The sequence below is a fragment of the Rattus norvegicus genome, chromosome 6, assembly GCF_036323735.1.
Source record: "Rattus norvegicus strain BN/NHsdMcwi chromosome 6, GRCr8, whole genome shotgun sequence".
NCBI lineage: Eukaryota > Metazoa > Chordata > Mammalia > Rodentia > Muridae > Rattus > Rattus norvegicus.
In genome coordinates, this window is record NC_086024.1 from 73,434,396 (window position 1) to 73,454,204 (window position 19,809).

General features: G+C 36.7%; 1 long non-coding RNA gene across 2 annotated transcripts in view; it reads right to left on the reverse strand.

Moving 5' to 3' along the window:
* LOC134479381 (uncharacterized) overlaps positions 1–11,138 on the reverse strand; it is a 59,696-nt gene extending 48,558 nt beyond the window's left edge. For both annotated transcript variants that reach the window (XR_010052667.1, XR_010052666.1), the window contains exon 1: positions 10,998–11,138. This is a non-coding gene — a long non-coding RNA (uncharacterized LOC134479381). The remainder of the gene's footprint in view (positions 1–10,997) is intronic.
* Between the last annotated feature and the right edge of the window lie 8,671 nt (positions 11,139–19,809).

Genomic DNA, 19,809 nt, shown 5'->3' on the forward strand with positions numbered 1-19,809 from the left:
TTTTGCAGTGAATTTCTATAGCCTTATTATGTGATATGATGCTACTCACTTATGCCCACATAATACAGTTTCTGTATTGTGAGAGTAAAATTGTTAGCTATGGAAAGTAGCTAGCAATCTGAATGTACTGAGTCCTAACTTTCCTCCGTTCCCAATTTCTTGATTACCCACCAACTTATTGCTCCATTTTTTCCCATTTCAAATTATTATATTCTTGGAGCTAAAGGTCTAAACTCTATAGAATTTATAGCCAGGAGAAAGTAGAAACTATGCTACAAAATGAGGCCAGAAACTGGAGAGCAGGCTGTATCTCTTAGTGTCAGTGACCAAAAGCATCTTTCTGAAGAAAAAAGTCTGTGAGCAGCCACAGTCACTGTGATGAAGCAGAAATCTACTTTATCCTTCTCAAAACAATAGGAGAAACAGCCTGAGGGGAGATTTGATATGGGGAAGTATCCCGATATCCAGACAGAGGGTACAAAGAAACCTTCTGGGGGCTCCTACAGCACATTAGAATGTTGAAGGCATGTGGAGCCACTCTTCTGAGATTTCATGAAAGAAATAGGAAGCCCAGGAGGCTATGATACTTTCATAATATGCATTATTGATTTTCTCTGTGCCTCAGTTGCCTCTGGTCTAAAATACTGATGAAGATGGCATGGCATTTGTAAGCATATTGCAGGAATAAATGCTGACAGTGGCTGGCACATAGTAAATGTTAAATAAATATATGTTAATCATAGTATGTAGAAGTCAAAACACATTGCTGTGAGCTTTCTGGTAATTACCAAGCATGCTCAGACCCTCTGCAGACTCTCATCCCAATACACAACTATGTCCAAATTAATTCTCCATCCTAATGTAGTCTCAGGTGGTGATGGCACAGATTACTAAATCAAGATCAAATTATTTACCTTTGGTCTAAAAAGAGAATCAGCTTACAATCCATACAGCTCTCAATGCATAATGATCTCCTCAGAGACATCTTCAAAAGACAATGCTCAAACTGAATATTCTAGGTAGAAGCAGGCTTTAATGTTTTAGCTTTTGTTCTTGAAATAGAAACCATGATGCACTCTCCTCAAATGAATATTAATGAATATAATTAAAGACACATTAAGACAGTCTACTGATTCACTTGGAGGACGGCTGACAATTCTTTAGGCCAATACTAACTTAGACATGCAGGTGTAAAAGACATTATATTTTGTCTGTTAGTTATTTTCTCATGTAAAAGATATTTTAGATTGATTGGCCAATAACTTAGAAGTTTCCAATTTTTCAATATGGCTATGATATAGGTAAAAATGACTTTAATATCCTCTTATCCCTCCTTGAACTTATCAAATGTTTAGTATCTTCTTTTTTTGGGGGGGTTCTTTTTTTCGGAGCTGGGGACCGAACCCAGGGCCTTGCGCTTCCTAGGTAAGCGCTCTACCACTGAGCTAAATCCCCAGCCCCTTTAGTCTCTTCTAGAGTGATGAGACTATATTAATCTGTACTTGTAGATATTGACGCACATAATTCTGTACCTCAATCCAGGTAAGTATAAAATTTCTTAAAGAAAAGGATTTTTCATTCTATTTTAAAATGTTTGTGTTGTATTTTATAATTTAATTTACCAGTGATGTTATTCATATCATCAGTTATATAATAATAATATAAAAATACTATTAAGAGAGTGGTCACTTTATAATTTATAGGGAGAGCAATCTTACTTTCCAATTATACTAATTTATTTAAAAATCACTATCTCTAATTCATTTAATAGATCTCTATCTTGATACAATTGTTTCATATACTAAAATAATCATATTTTTTGTATTGCAGTTTTCTTAATTCTTTCAAATTTGTCACACACACATATATGTATTGTATAAATGTATGCATGTATATATGTATAATTTTCCCCAGTTCAGCTCATTATCCATGCTGTAAGATGTAGTAAGTTGATTTATAGCTCTCAAAAGTGACATGTACAAATCCTAAGCATTTGGATCTGTGATTTTGACCTTATTTGAAAAGGTGTTATTTCAGGCATAAGTACAGGTCTCGAGATGAGCTAATCCTGGATGAGAACAGCTTAGTGTTCAACAAAACACGTCTTTATTGGTCACAGAGACAAAGAAAAGGCCACCTGAAAACTGAAGTGAAGATTGGAGTTATGTGTCCATCAGCCAAAGAACTGAAGCCAGAGGAAGCTGGCAGAAGGAAGGTGCTACATTAGATCTTTATGGAGCTATTTATGTCTGCTCTGTAACTCGGAGACAATACCTCTCTTGTCTTAAATTTGAGTGTCAGTTTGATAAGACAGTCAATGTATAGTGGTGTGGATTTTCAATTTCCTACAAAAGCCCATGTGAATTAAGATGATGGCTCTCAGATTGCCATAAGGAACTAGCTCTTTAAAGGATGAACCCAAGTGTTGCATCATTGTGGGTGCGCTCTTGAAAAGCTTGGAGCACCCCACTCCTTCCACTTTTTTCTCTTTGCTTGTTGGAGATGAAACAAAAGTTGGAGCTATCTTCTTCAACCTTGTTGCACTCCCTCACCAAAGGCTCAAAACAATGACAGCAGTCACAAAAATCAAAGTCTGGAACTTCCAAAGCTGGGAGCATAGATAACACTTCATTAAAATTGAATTGTTCTAGGTATTTAGCGATAGTAACAGAGAACTCACCAGCCCAATGGAAAGTCTAATCCATCACAGATGTCTAGAAACTTATGACATATATAGATGTTTGGCAAATTGTTTTATTCATTTATTTTTATTGGATTTTTTATTTACATTGGAAATGTTATCCCCTTTCCCAGTTTCCCATCCATAAACCCCATACCCATCCTCCTAACCCTTCCTTTATGAGGATGTTCCCCCTCCCCACCCAACCACCCACCCCTTTCCACCTCCCTGCCCTGACATTCCCCTACACTGTAGGGTCTAGGCTTGGCATGATCAAGGGCTTCTCCTCACATTGATGCCCAATGAGGCCATCCTCTGCTACATATGCAGCTGAGCCATGGGTCTGTCCATGCATACTCTTTGATGGTGATCTAGTCCCTGTGAGTTCTGGTTGGTAGGTATTGTTGTTCTTATTGGGGAGCAAACACCTTGAGCTCCTTCAATCTTTTCTCTAATTCCTCCAATGTAGATCCTGTTCTCAGTTCAATGATTGACTGCTTGAATTGCCTCTGTATTTGTCATGCTCTGGCACAGCCTCTCAGGAGACAGCTATATCAGGCTCCTGTTACCATACACTTCTTGGCATCAGCAAGAATGTCCAGGTTTGGTGACTATATGTTTATGTGCTGGATCCCCCAAATGGAGCAGGCTCTTGATGGCCTTTCCTTCAGTCTCTGCTCCAAACTTTGTCTCCATATCTCCACCTATGAATATTTTTGTTCCCTCTTTTAAGAAGGACTGAAGCATCTGCACTTTGTTCATCCTTCTTCTTGAGCTTCATGTGTTCTTTGGATTGTATCTTGGGTAATTCAAGCTTTTAGGCTCATATCCACTTATGAGGGAGTGCATATCATGTGTGTTCTTTTGTGTTGTTACCTCACTCAGGATGATATTTTCTAGTTCCAACCATTTGCCTATGAATTTCATGAAGTCATTGTTTTTAATAGCTGAGTAGTATTCCATTGTGTAGATGTACCACATTTTCTTTATCCATTCCTCTGTTGAAGGACATCTTGGTTCTTTCCAGCTTCTGGTTATTATAAATAAGGCTGTTATGAACATAGTAGAGCATGTGTCTTTGTTGTATGTTGGAGCATCTTTTGGGTATATGCCCAGAAAAGGTATAACTGAGTCCTCAGATAGTACTATATCCAATTTTCTGAGGAACCTCCAGACTAATTTCCAGAATGGTTGTACCAACTTGCAATCCCACCAACAATAGAGGCATGTTCCTCTTTCATCACGTACTCGCCAGCATCTGTTGTCACCTTAGCTTTTTATCTTAGCTATTCTGACTGGTGTGAGGTGGAATCTAAAATCAGGGCCTGGACAAGTCTACCCACTCTCTCCTTACTTAGTCAATATAGTAGAAGACCTAGCCAGAGCAATCAGACAACTTAAGGAGGTCAAAGGGATACAAATTGGAAAGGAAGAAGTCAAAATATCACTATTTGCAGGTGCTATGATAGTATACTTAAGTGACCCTAAAAGTTCCACTAGAGAACTACTAAGCTTGATAAACAACTTCAGTGAAGTGGCTTAATATAAAATTAACTCAAACAAATCAGTAGTTTTCCTCTTCTTAAAGGATAAGCAGGCTGAGAAAGAAATTAGGGAAACAACACACTTCACAGTAGTCACAAATAACATAAAATACCTCAATGCAACTCTAGCCAAGTGAAAGAAAGATCTGTAAGACAAGAACTTCAAGTCTCCGAATTACGAAAACTATACCACAAAATTGAAAGATGGAGCCCTACCGAATTCCTTCTACGAAGCCACAATTACTCTTATACCTAAACCACACAAAGACCCAACAAGAAAGAGAACTTCAGACCAATTTCCCTTATGAATATCGATGCAAAAACACTCAATAAAATTCTGGTAAACCGAATCCAAGAGCACATCAAAACAATCATCCACCATGATCAAGTAGGCTTCATCCCAGGCATGCAGGGATGGTTTAATATACGGAAAACCATCAACGTGATCCATTATATAAACAAACTGAAAGAACAGAACCACATGATCATTTCATTAGATGCTGAGAAAGCATTTGACAAAATTCAACACCCCTTCATGATAAAAGTCCTGGAAAGGATAGGAATTCAAGGTCCATACCTAAACATAGTAAAAGCCATTTACAGCAAACCAGTTGCTAACATTAAACTAAATGGAGAGAAACTTGAAGCAATCCCACTAAAATCAGGGACTACACAAGGTTGCCCACTCTCTCCCTACTTATTCAATATAGTTCTTGAAGTTCTAGCCAGAGCAATCAGACAACAAGAGGAGGTCAAGGGGATACAGATCAGAAAAAAAGAAGTCAAAATATCACTTTTTGCAGATGATATGATAGTATATTTAAGTGATCCCAAAAGTTCCAACAGAGAACTACTAAAGCTGATAGACAACTTCAGCAAAGTGGCTGGGTATAAAATTAACTCAAATAAATCAGTAACCTTCCTCTACACAAAAGAGAAACAAGCCGAGAAAGAAATTAGGGAAACGACACCCTTCACAATAGACCCAAATAATATAAAGTACCTCGGTGTGACTTTAACCAAACAAGTAAAAGATCTGTACAATAAGAACTTCAAGACTCTGAAGAAAGAAATTGAAGAAGACCTCAGAAGATGGAAAGATCTCCCATGCTCATGTATTGGCAGGATTAATATAGTAAAAATGGCCATTTTACCAAAAGCGATCTACAGATTAAATGCAATCCCCATCAAAATACCAATCGAATTCTTCAAAGAGTTAGACAGAACAATTTGCAAATTCATCTGGAATAACAAAAAACCCAGGATAGCTAAAACTATCCTCAACAATAAAAGGACTTGAGGGGGAATCACTATCCCTGAACTCAAGCAGTATTACAGAGCAATAGTGATAAAAACTGCATGGTATTGGTACAGAGACAGACAGATAGACCAATAGAACAGAATTGAAACCCAGAAATGAACCCACACACCTATGGGCACCTGATTTTTGACAAAGGAGCCAAAACCATCCAATGGAAAAAAGATAGCATTTTCAGCAAATGGTGCTGGTTCACCTGGAGGTCAACATGTAGAAGAATGCAGATCGATCCATGCTTATCACCCTGTACAAAGCTTAAGTCCAAGTGGATCAAGGACCTCCACATCAAACCTGATATACTCAAACTAATAGAAGAAAAACTAGGGAAGCATCTCAAACACATGGGCACTGGAAAAAATTTCGTGAACAAAACACCAATGGCTTATGCTCTAAGATCAAGAATCGACAAATGGGATCTCATAAAACTGCAAAGCTTCTGTAAGGGAAAGGTCACTGTGGTTAGGACAAAATGGCAACCAACAGATTGGGAAAAGATCTTTACCAATCCTACAACAGATAGAGGCCTTATATCCAAAATATACAAAGAACTCAAGAAGTTAGACCGCAGGGAGACAAATAACCCTATTAAAAAATGGGGTTCAGAGCTAAACAAAGAATTCACAGCTGAGGAATGCCGAATGGCTGAGAAAAACCTAAAGAAATGTTCAACATCTTTAGTCATAAGGGAAATGCAAATCAAAACAACCCTGAGATTTCACCTCACACCAGTGAGAATGACTAAGATCAAAAACTCAGGTGACAGCAAATGCTAGCGAGGATGTGTAGATAGAGGAACACTCCTCCATTGTTGGTGGGATTGCAGACTGGTACAACCATTCTGGAAATCAGTCAGGAGGTTCCTCAGAAAATTGGACATTGAACTACCTGAGGATCCAGCTATACCTCTCTTGGGCATATACCCAAAAGATGCCCCAACATATAAAAAAGACACGTGCTCCACTATGTTCATTGCAGCCTTATTTATAATAGCCAGAAACTGGAAAGAACCCAGATGCCCTTCAACAGAGGAATGGATACAGAAAATATGGTACATCTACACAATGGAATATTACTCAGCTATCAAAAACAATGACTTTATGAAATTCGTAGGCAAATGGATGGAACTGGAAAATATCATCCTGAGTGAGTTAACCCAATCACAGAAAAACACACATGGTATGCACTCATTGATAAGTAGCTATTAGCCCAAATGCTTGAATTACCCTAGATGCCTAGAACACATGAAACTCAAGACGGATGATCAAAATGTGAATGCTTCATTCCTTCTTTAAAAGGGGAACAAGAATATCCTTGGCAGGGAATAGAGAGGCAAAGATTAAAACAGACACAGAAGGAACACCCATTCAGAGCCTGTCCCACATGTGGCCCATACATATACAGCCACCCAATTAGACAAGATGGATGAAGCAAAGAATTGCAGGCAGACAGGAGCCGGATGTAGATCTCTCCTGAGAGACACAGCAAGAATACAACAAATAGAGAGGTGAATGCCAGCAGCAAACCACTGAACTGAGAATAGGACCCCCGTTGAAGGAATCAGAGAAAGAACTGGAATAGCTTGAAGGGGCTCGAGACCCCATATGAACAACAATGCCAAGCAACCAGAGCTTCCAGGGACTAAGCCACTACCTAAAGTCTATACATGGACTGACCCTCCACTCTGACCTCATAGGTAGCATTGAATATCCTAGTAAGATCATCAGTGTAAGGGGAAGCCCTGGGTCCTGCTAAGACTGAATGTGATTGTTGGGGGGAGGGCGGCAATGGGGGGAGGATTGGGAGGGGAGCATCTATAAAGAAGGGGAAGGGGAGGGATTAGGGGGATGTTGACCCGTAAACCGGGAAAGGGAATAACACTCGAAATGTAAATAAGAAATACTCAAGTTAAAAAAAAAAAGAACTTCAAGTCTCTGAAAAAAGAAATTAAAGAAGATCTCAGAAGATAGAAAGATCCCCCATGGTATGGTCATGGATTGGTAAGATTAATATTGTAAAACTGGCCATCTTGTCAAAAGCAATCTACAGATTCAATGCAATGCCCATCAAAATTCCAACTCAATTCTTCATAGAGTTAGAGAGAGCAATTTGCAAATTCATTTGGAATAACAAAGACCTCAGGTTATCGAAAACTATCCTCAACAATAAAAGAACTTCTGGGGGAAATTACCATCCCTGACTTCAAGCGGTATTACAGAGCAATAGTGATAAAACTGTGTTGTATCGGTACAGAGACAGTCAAGTAGATCAGTGGACTAGAACTGAAGACACAGGAATGAACTCATACATCTATGGTCACTTGATCTTTGACAAAGGAGCTAAAGCCATCCAATGGAAAAAAGATAGCATTTCAACAAATGGTGCTGGTTCAACTAGAGGTCAGCATGTTGAGGAATGAAACTCAATCCATTATTGCCCTGTACAATGCTCAACTCTAAGTGGATCAAGGACCTCTACATCAAACCAGATACACTCAAACTTCAAAGAAGAAAAACTAATAGAAGAAACTAATAGAAGAAAAAATGGGGAAGAATCTCGAACACATGGGCAGTGGAGAAAAGTTCCTGAACAAAACACCAATGGCTTATGCTCTAAGATCAAGAATCAACAAATGAGACCTCATAAAACTGCAAAGCTTCTGTAAGGCAAAAGACACTGTCGTTAGGACAAAATGGCAACCAACAACAGATTGGGAAAAGATCTTTATCAATCCTTCATCTGATAGAGGGTTAATATCCAATGTATACAAAGAACTCATGAAGTTAGACTCCAGAGAATCAAATAACCCTATTAAAAATGGGGTACAGAGCTAAACAAAGAATTCTCAGCTGAGGATTTTCAAATGGCTGAGAAACACCTAAAAAAATGTTCAACATTCTTAGTCATCAGAGAAATGCAAATCAAAACAACCCTAAGATTACACCTCTCAATGGTAAATTGTTTTAAATTTTTTTTCAAGAATAAAATGTTGGAGTTCACTAATATTAGTTATTACTTCTCTGGAAAATATAATTTAAAAATATATTTTATCTTTTAAATTAAAACAGAATTGCATCACTTCCCTCTTCTCTTTTACTCCCTCTAATCTCTCCCACCTACTCACCCCTTCTCAAATTCATGGCCTCTTACATTTTATTTCCCTTTAATTATTCTTGTTACATATATGTACATAAGCATATATAAATAATAAAATGCTAAGCTTGTTAAATGTTTCTTGTATGAAATGATTTTAAGGCTGCCATCTGTAATTGAATAACCAGTTATGAGGCTCATTTCTGGGGCAATTGATTCTTCTTTGCTCAGCAGTCCTTAGTTGTCTATAGTTCTTTGTCTAGTGTTGAGTCTCATGAAACTACCTCCTTCTTCCTTAGCATGTCTGTTGATACTGCCATTGTTCATTCAGGTACTGTTTAGAGAGCCATAATTGAGTTATCATGGGTGTAGCTCTCTTGTAATTTGTAAGAAACACTATATCACAGCAGACTTCCTAATCCCTTGACTCTTAATATTTCCATTCAAAGTTCTAAAAGATTTCCTTCTTCTGATATAGTCCCTAAGTTTAGGTGCAGGAGTTATAGTGTAGATGAATCCATTGGTTCTGGATACCCCACAATCAGTTCTTTCTGCATTTTGACAAGTCATAGATTTTTGTGATTATTTTCAACTGCTACAAATAGAAACTTCTTTGATGAAGGTTGAGAGCTATCCTTAACTGTGGGTATAAGGATACATTTTTGAGATATGATTAGGGATTATGCTATTTTAGTAAAGCGATGCGAGAGGATTCTCCTCTAAGGTCCGTGACCTCATTGGCTCCAGTGAATTTGCCAGGTTTCAAGTGCCAGGCATTTTCTACCTCCTATTGTATAGGCCCTAAGTTCAATTAGATGGATGTTGATCAAGTCCAAGATAGGAGTCTATAATGTACTTTGGAGACAAGGTCAGAGGCTTCAGGCTTGATCTTACCTGGAAGCCTCCTTTCTGGGAGGTAGCTTTCATAGTAACAAAAGATACTAATAATCTGCTAAGGGTGGAAAGCAACCAACCATCCTATGTAGCTGTGACGTCTATGAACACAGCAATGGCCAGCATGGTAAGATATCCCTAAAGGTGTTATAGGTACATGTGGCTTTATGAACAATATCTTCAATAAAATTGTATAATTTTAGGTCTGGAGAGATGGCTCAGTGATTAAGAGTACTTGCTGCTTTTTTTTAGAGGGCAGGAGTTTGGTTTTCAGGACCCATACCAGGTACTTCCCAAGTCCTATTATCTCTAGCTCCACAGGATGCAACGCCTTCTTCTGTCCTCAGTAGGCACTAGTACACACACACACACACACACACACACACACACGCACACACACATGCATGCACACGCACACACACACATGCACATGCACACGCACACATACATATACACATACATGCCGATAAAAAGAATGAGTAAATATTTTTTTAAAAATATATGTGTGTGTCTGTATGGAGGCTATACATGCATGCATGCATGTTTATGAGTGTATCTGAGTTTAAGTGTGTATGTGTTCCTCCTTGTTTCTAAGACAAAATATCCAAAAGGAGTAATTTTTAAATGCAATTTTAATTTCAATCACAATTTTAGTGCATATAGTCCATCCATTACGACTTTGAAGTCATAGCAGTATGAGCAGAACATATTGGTCACCTGTGCTGACAGCCAGAAGGCAAAAATATAAAGGAGAATGCTCTGCACACAACATCTAGCTTGTTAGTCCAAGAACCAAAGCAGTGAGATGGTGTCAGAGATCAATAGAAGCATCCTCATTCTCACAAACATGACTCCTATGGGATTCTACATTCAGCCAGGTCCACACTGAAATTTAAAAATTAGTCACATAAATCTGCTTCTGGTCAGTTTGACATCCCTTTATATTATTTTAAAATTATTACTTTCCACATCTGATCCTTAGAAGTTCTCCTGACAACAGATCCAAGTACAGCTTAAATTGTGCTGCTGAACATTGAATGTGAACAAATTCAATTAGACTCAAAAATAGAGTATTAGCTGTTGTTGTAAAAATATAAAAATAAAAGAGTCTAGAACCCACTCTAGGTCCGGCACTGCAGTGCCCCATGATATCTGCTGGATATCTTAATTCTCAGTCAGCAAAGCCTCTCATCCGCTTTGCTTCATTCCATATCACACTGTCGAAGACCTCTCTTTGAGCCTGGCAGCAATCTCTCTACCTATCTAGTTCCCAAGGCAAGTTTCCATGCCAGAAACACACATGCCAAGTCTGTGGTGGCCCAGACCAGGTTCCCCACACTCCATTACACTTAAATCTACACATGAAAGAACACACATCACAATAACCTTTGGCCCAATTGATAAGATATCATTGCCCACCTAAACATACAGAGCCCAGTACCATCCATCCCTTAAGAACATTAATAACAACCTGTAAATACACAGAGCAGAATCTTAAGGTCAGCTTCCATTTTCTTTCCACTGTGACTGCTCTCTCTGTCCTTCCTGTTTCCTCCTCCCTCTGCTCCAGACTCCTCCTCTTCCTTCAAACTTTTCTCCTGCCCATCCTTCCTTCTCATCCAATGACAGGCTGCCTCCTATCTTGTACCTGCCTCACCTGTGACATCAGCCCACAATTAGCCTTTATCATGGTGATGAAACAATTGGTTTTGTTTGAGATCACAGCTTTAGAGGTCTCTGTGGCTACTGGGCCTTTGCTTTAGGCCTATAAAGTACAGTGCATTATGGCAGAAGCAAATGGCAGAGGAGGCCTCTTTATCTTTTGGTTACTCAGAAAAAGGGAGAAACAGTAGGTGGTCAAGAACAAATCCTTTGTCGTAATTTTCTTCCACTAGGCTATAACTTTAAAGGTTCTACTACCTTCCAACGGAGCCACAGGAATACATGAACACTGGTCCAGAAGGAACCTCCTTCAATTATGGATTTCGACATTCTGAGGTTTGCATTTGAAATAGTGACGACACACAATGGAGGACTCATGGCCAACCCGAAGGTAGGGTTCAATCTAGTACTGAAATAAACAAAAGAAGTAACGATAAGCTTGGATAAATCAAAGAGTTCACTTATAATTTCTAGAAACACAGTCAAGAAGGCAGATTACAATGACTGGGAAAAATGTGTTATGCTTTAGTGCTCAAAAGATGGCATGGCGGCCTCACATGGCAGTCAAAAGGAGAAGTCACAACGTATAGAATATAGACAGAATGGTAGAACATTTAGAAGGAGAGTTTGAAACAGTTGTTCTAAGGAAATTCCACATACTTCAAGATGTCAAGAAACAATTCAATAATGTAACAAAGAAGCTTCAAAAAAGCAAGCAGAAATTTGGGTGAGAAAAAAAATGCCTTAGCAAAAGTCAAAGCATGATAGAAGGCATCTTCAGTAGTGAAGATTAAACAGAAAAACAAATTTGCAAACTTGAGGATAGCCCATTTAAAAATAAGTAGTATGATTGAAAAGAGTTTTGTAAGCCTCAAAATAAGACAAAGGAAAAAAATCTATAATTGAAGACAAAAGAAGCAAAAAATATAAATATGTTGCTAGATCAAACCCATCACAGACAAAAACATCAAGAGGAGAAGAAATTTAAAAGAAAATTTGAAATTATTTGAAAAGAACGTACGAAGTGGCTGTCACAAGACCTATTGATAATGAAAATAAAAGTAAATTGATTGGATCACCAATTTTTCAAAGAATGACTGAATGGATAAAAAAAGAGAAGTGTCTGTCACATGAAAACTAATTCACCTTCTATTATAAGATTGAAATGAAGAGATGGAACGTGTTCTAGAGCATAAACGGAATCCATCAATAGGGACCAGCAATAGCCATGCTTAAGAAGAAAGAGACTGTAACAAAACTAAATGAATAGAGACAAGGTAAATAAATAAAAACAAAAGGGTCTATTATACCAAAAAAAATTCTAAATGTATTTACACTTCAAAGACCAACACCTAAACACATAAAAAACAAAAAAAAATAATAGTTAAGGAGAGAGTAACTTTAGTAAAATAGTAACAGGAAACTTTAACACCTTACCTTTAAAATACTGTATTTATCTTTATTTATATATATTCATTATATATAATATACAAGTATATATATCATGATATATTTTACATTAAATATATGTGATATTTAATAAATTTATTAATTTCTATAATTATATAAAATCAATATATAAATTATATATAAGTTAATACATTTATATAATTTTATTTAATAGTATAGCTATTAATATAATTAATGTGTATAATAAAATATAAATATAAATGTAATATAAAGAAATAGAAAATATTTATATGTAATATCATCATATATCACATAGATCATACATATATATCATATATAATATACTATATATTTTACTTGATATATAATTACATAATTTTGTAATTACATATATATTTAATATATATCAAAATAAAAATGAGTATAATAAAACATTAAAAGTAAAAATATATTTAATTATATATCATTTATGATATATTTAACATAATATAATAAAAAGTGATATCATAATATCAGGAAGCAAACACAGTAAAGTTATACTCTGTGTTAAGTAAAATTATCAAGAATATTTTTAAATTTATTGAGTCAAATAATCACAGAAACACAGAATGACAAAACCTATGGTCCAGGAAAATGTACTAAAGGGGACTTTATAGCAATCTACAGCTTCATGGAAAAAATAGAAAACTATCAATAAAAAGTCTATGATTATATTTCAGGGAATTAAAAACATAGTAAGGTTGTAGATGCAAATTAATAATACAAAATACAGAATGATTAAATAATATGGCACGAATAAACAGAACAGAATGTAAAAGTACAAAACAACCCACAGAATAAGGAAGTTGATATTTTTAGATGGATCAAAGAGCAAGCCCCTTACTAATTAAGAAAAAGAGAGATAGGGGTTGGGGATTTAGCTCAGTGGTAGAGCGCTTGCCTAGGAAGCGCAAGGCCCTGGGTTCGGTCCTCAGCTCCGGAAAAAAAAAAAAGATAAAATAATAATGCACATGTAAAGGAGAGCTGGTGGCTAAGGTCATGGTTCAGTTGGTAATGTGCCAGCTCCAAACATGGGGACCCGAGTAGTTAGAATCTACAGAATTCTTGTAAAAAGTCAGGGTTGGTAGCACCTGTGGGTAATCTTAGCTTTGAGGAAGTCAGAGACAGATCCCAGAATCATATTGGGCATCAGTGGTAAAAAATAACCAATTTAGATATAAAGATTTTCAAAATGACAAAAATATATGACTAGCTAAAAGCATCTTGAGAACAAACGTACAAAACCTTATATACAATCTGATTCTAAAATAATTTTCAAATAGCATAAAATTTAAAAGGAATTTTTAAAATAGAGATGATCTGAACAAGAACACTAACAATAAACATACCCCAACCCTGACAAGAACACTAACAATAAACATACCCCAACCCTGCACATAGCAGACAACCCTGCACATACAGACAACCGAGGGATATTTCAAGCAGGAGAAATAATTTTCCCCAGGGAACAGAACACCCGTTAGCTATCCAATATCATGTTGTCAGCTGTGAAAACATACATACACATCACACCTGATGGTAAAATGTAACTGTTTACCTGCACACTGTTTTCCTTCCCTAAATTAATTTAATACATGATTGATTTAAGGTTGGTTTTGGTTTTGTGGCTTGGTTTATGGTTTTATTTTTTGGTTTCGGCTTTCATTCCTCCCCTTTATATTTGAATTTATTGAATCTTCTATTACTTTGTCTGTTCTGTCATCTGACCTCCACACATGCACAGTGGCACAAAGATTTAAATTAGTGTAGAAAAATAATGTCCTTCAAACCTGTAGGACTCACAGCTGTGTGATCTTAAAATTAGACACATAGGCTAATAGATACAATAGACAGCCTACAAAGAAAGTCACACACCTTCAGTCAACTGACTTTTGTCAATGTTGATAGGAATATACTGAAAGGGCTGAATTTTAAGTAAATTGTAACAGGAAATGTGGATGTTTATAGTCAGAAGAGTAAAAGTAGATCCCTTTCTTTAACCATTTACAAAAGTCAAACCAGATGGGGTCCCAACAATGAGATGAGGAAGTGAATATTGAACCCTAACTAACCAAGAAGCTATTTGTGATTGATACCAATGAGCAATAGGAAAATCAATTTTTTCCAGTGTTGTGTCAGTAGGTATATAAACTACACTCAAGGACAGGCCCCGTGCTCAAGAGTAGTAAGTAGGCCAGCACAAAATGAACTCCATGTTTAGTTTTGATATATTGGTCTTTACGTTGTTGGTTTGATTTTCATTTTTGGTTGTTTTTGAAAAGCAGAGACAGAGAGGGTTTCTCTGTGCGCGCGCGCGCGCGCGTGTGTGTGTGTGTGTGTGTGTGTGTGTGTGTGTGTGTGTGTGAGAGAGAGAGAGAGAGAGAGAGAGAGAGAGAGAGAGAGAGAGAGAGCAGAGCACATAGTTGGGTGAGCAGGGAAGATCTAGATAAAAGGAGTTATTTGGGAAGGGAAAAAACAATCAAAATACATTGTATGACATTGCTTTAAAATATAACTCTAAATATATTAAAGAAATAAACGTTAGACCTAATACTGTGAAACCACTTAGAGAAGACTGTTTGCTTCTTAGTTTTCTTTTTCAGATGGACCAAAGTAGAGTCATCTGTAAAGAGAGAACTTTAACTGAGAGATTACCTCCATCAGATTGTACATAGACATGTCTGTTGGGAATTTTCTAGATTGAATACTGATGGAAAAAGCCCAGATGAATGTTGGTGGTAACACCCTGGGCATGCGGTTCTGAGTAGTAGGTGAAAACAGGCTGTGTAAACATGGGAAGGGAGACAGCAAACATTCCTTTATGGTCTCTGCTTCAGTTCCTGTCTTCAGGCTCATGCTCAATTCCATCAGTGATGGGTGGTGATTTGGAGTTGTGTCAGTTTGTATATGCTTGACCAGGGAGTGGCACTGTTGGAAGATGTGGCCTTGTTGGTTTGGGCTTTAATAACTCTTGTCCTAACTGTGTTGGAGTGAGTGTTCTGCTAGCAGCCTTCAGATGAAGATGTAGAACAACTTCTATACCATGCTGGCCCAAATGCTGCCATGTTCCCACCTTGATGATATTGCACTGAACCTCTGAACCTGTAATACAGTCCCAATTAAATGTTGTTCTTTAATATGAGAGTTGCCTTGGTCATGGTGTCTGTTTCACAGCAGAAAAACACTAACAAAAACAAACTGTAATCTGAAACACATCCTTTCTTCCCCAAGTTCCATTTGGTCATGGTGTATCACCAAAATAAAAAAAATAAATTGGGACAGTAACAGTACTTCATGATTCTGGTATGAGGAAGGATTAAATTTTAATGGAATTGGGAGTTTATTTATCGAGAGGGGGTGTCATGTGGCTCAGGATAGGCTCAAACTCCTTATATAGCTAAATTGGGTCTTGAACTCCAGCTCTTCCAGCCACTGTCTGCATATGTTACCACATCCAACTCTGCAAGAATATCCTAATCTTCAAAAATACAGAAAGTAATAGTTAAAATAGGTCAACACCATTCCATCAAACTAAAAGGTTTCTGCACAGCACAGGGCTAGTTCAAGAGATTGAAGAAGGAGACTCGGCACTGAAAGAAAATTATTTTCAAAGTACATATTTGATAATAGGTTAATATTTAAAAATAGTGATTAATATCTGGCCTATACATGGATCTTCAACAACTAAAGAGAAAAGATAACCTGAATAAAAATAAGCAATAGATCTAAATAGATATCTCTTTGAAAGAAATCTTGTAAACTTTCATCTATATAAAAATGTTCAAAGTAACTATCAGGAAACTGTAATATACAACTGATAAATGGGACCTCATGAAACTGTAAGAAAAAGTACACCATCAGTAGAACATAAAGGCAGCCTACACATCGGGGAAAGATCATCCTCAGCCCTACATCTGACATAGGGCTAATATCCAAAATATATAAAGAGTTTGAGAGGTTAGCAACAACCCAAACAACCCAATTAAAAAATGGGGTACAGTGTGTGTACATGTATACATACAATAACATATAAATAGAGGCTATGAATTTGAAATAGAACAAGGAGGGTATATAGAGTTTGGAGAGAAGAAAGGTGAGAAATATTGTAAATGTATTATAATCTCAAAAGTTGAAGTTAAAAGAAAAATTCTCATGGACTTTCCATACAAGCAAACAGTCCCACTACGGGTACTTAACAGAGAGAAATAAAACCTGTTTTTCACAGAGAAATCTACACATATACAGCTACTCTATTAATAAGCCAGAGTGGAAACAATCCTGACTATTGTAGTAATTTAACAAATAAACAGACAAAATGTGACCATTGATGTAATGGTGAAACATTGGTTCAGTCAGCAACACAGATGTTCTTCGAAGGCATTATTTTAAGAAGACAAAAAGGACTAGGAAGGGCTTTAGAGTGACTGAGGTTTTTATTTTTATTTTTATCATTTAAGACCTTTATTTATTAACAGGTAATTGGAGTTTGTTGATGTTTTTAAAAGATCAAGTTGTAAACTTTATTACAAATTAAAAATGAAGTTCTTCAAAATAATGACTTGGCCAGATATGAAAGAAATTTAAAAACTGTTAAAGGTGCATTGAGAAAAAACAGGCCTTTTTTTTCTTAAAGAAACATGTTTGTCATTACCGAAAGGAGACATCTTTAGGTAAAAAATAATAAAAACCCCATGCTGCATAGGTAATGCAGACAGGTCTAGTGCATCTGGTCAACGGGCAAAGGTCTTCAGCTCCAATCTTTGTTCATTTCTTATTGCTGGAATTTCACAAGGTTTTTGTACGTGGCATTGTGTAGTTACATTGAACTGCACATTTTACAATTTCCAGACATGTACAGCAGACTTTCTGTACAAGAGCTTAAAGATAGTAAGGGCTGTATATGGGTAGCTTCCTTCCTTACTCACAATTCAGGGTGAAACACTTAGAAACAACAATTTAATGTATCAATCTCCCTATCCAAGGGATCTAAGGAAGTATTTGGAGGGCAGTCCCCACAAGATTAAGGAGAGAATGTTTGTGAGATGTTTTGAGCGCCTTACAGGGAAGCTGCTATGTGAACATAAAGCAGTTCCTACTCAGGCAGTTCTTTTTCCCTTTGCGGAGAAGTTTGTGATCCTCTTCACTTTTCCCTTCAGTTTTACGGAATTGTAACAATGAAATGCAGTAGCCAAGTTATAAAATGAAACCATGTGCTGAAGAGGCTAAAACTTTGCAACTAGAATTTGAAATATCAGTCTGCAGAAGGATAATTATTCTCATGATTGGTTCTATACGTACACAAGCTACAATGAAGTCCACATAGCTCACTTTGCAGTTTTTCAAGACTGCATGTCCTGAGCTGTGCTTAGCCTAGTTGTAAGAATGAAGGGAAAGACTCAGAGTAGAGAGAAATGCATGCTGCTCATAAAAGGATACACTTCTTTCAGAAAGGGTATGGCAGGTATAGTCAGCTAAATATAGACTCTGACTTTCCTAGAAGACATTGTATCTCTCTGTGAACATTAACTTAAAGATAGTATTTCAGTTCTTGAACCCAATCAAAAATTAAATTTTTTTCCTTTATCAAATATAAAATAAATGATTAGAATACTCCCAATCTCAAAAACTGCCACCATTTATTTTATGGCAGAGTATGACATTTTCCTGGTCTTTGAAGTTATAGATAATCAAGGTGAATTTAACCCGGAATATGTGAATTTCTCTATCTATCCATTTATGTGACTTCTTCAGGACCTTTTACTCTGTTCACATCAAGTTCATTCTTCTTTCTATATTATTATGCAAATGTGTCCTCCTATGCCTCTGATTCAATACAAAATGGGACAAAACTCCTGGAAAGCATCCAGAGATTTTTTTCATGAGCCTTTCATGCATGGGAGACACTCAGTGATAACTGAGGAATCAGCTAGACATTTTGTAGTGTAAGAACAAAATTAATAGGAGAAAATTAATTTGAATGTCTTTGAAATGATCTCTCAGATCATTTAGACTATGTTTCTTACATGAAACTCAAAGTCATCTCTCAGCACAAACTAGTCTCCATATCCCCAAAAGAACAACTTCAAATACAACATGAGATACGATGGTTCTTTTACTTCTCTAATGGCTTGTGTGTCTTGCTCCAACATGATACTGCTCTTTAATCAGTAGGGCTGGCTCTCTATACTCATACAAAGAAATTATCTATATCCAACTTCTTGGATATAGTGCAAGATTCAAAAGAGAACCACAGAAGAGTGCATTGGTTTTTTGTTTGTTTTTGTTGTTGTTGTTGTTGTTTCTCAATAGTATATTTCTGAGAATTAGAAAATGAAGACAGTTGACAACATGATCCAGTCATCTTGCTTTTATCAAATGTTGAAATGAATAAAAATACCATATTCTATGACTGAGAGATGGTCAAGCAATTAAAAGCATGTATGCTGCTGTTGAAGAGGATCAGAGTTTGATTCCTACCATTCAAGTTTAGTAACTCAAAACTACTGTAACTCTAGCTCCATTAGACCAGACGTCCTCTCCTGGACTCCACAACAGAAAGTTAAGGAAGTAAACTTCTCTAGTTCTTTATTTGTGCTATGCTATGTGAGATTGATATGATCTATAGTAATTTGTCTAAGTTCACTCAATAAAACTTGGTGTGGGAAAATCTGTGTCTGCCAGTCTCAAAGTTCATTTCCTTCCTGAAAATCTGTAAAAAATAGACATAGGTATGGCATCGGAGGAGAAAAGATGTAGAGGAATGAGGGCCTTTTCATCTGCTGTGTACCACCACATTGAAGGTTATGAAAAATACTTGTTGAATGACTAACAATAAATGCCACTCTGGAAAGCTTTATTAATTCCCTGGCACAGCTATACTGTGAGAGTTTTATATGAATTATTCCATTTAATCTCCTCAGTAACCCATGTGGGATTACAGGACTCCCATGGTACCCAGAACCAGGGCTTTATCTATCTCATTTGGGTTTTTCACTTCCATACTAAGAGAAATCTACTAGTTTTATACTGGAAGGCATTGAAAGCTGTAAGAGAAGACAGTCACCGATGATCCAAAAATGAGAACTTTATTCTATGAGTTGTAAACTTAGAAATTAAAGGTAAGTAAAGTAAAATATGTTATAATTAAGATACTTGAGGGACTGAAGAGAGGT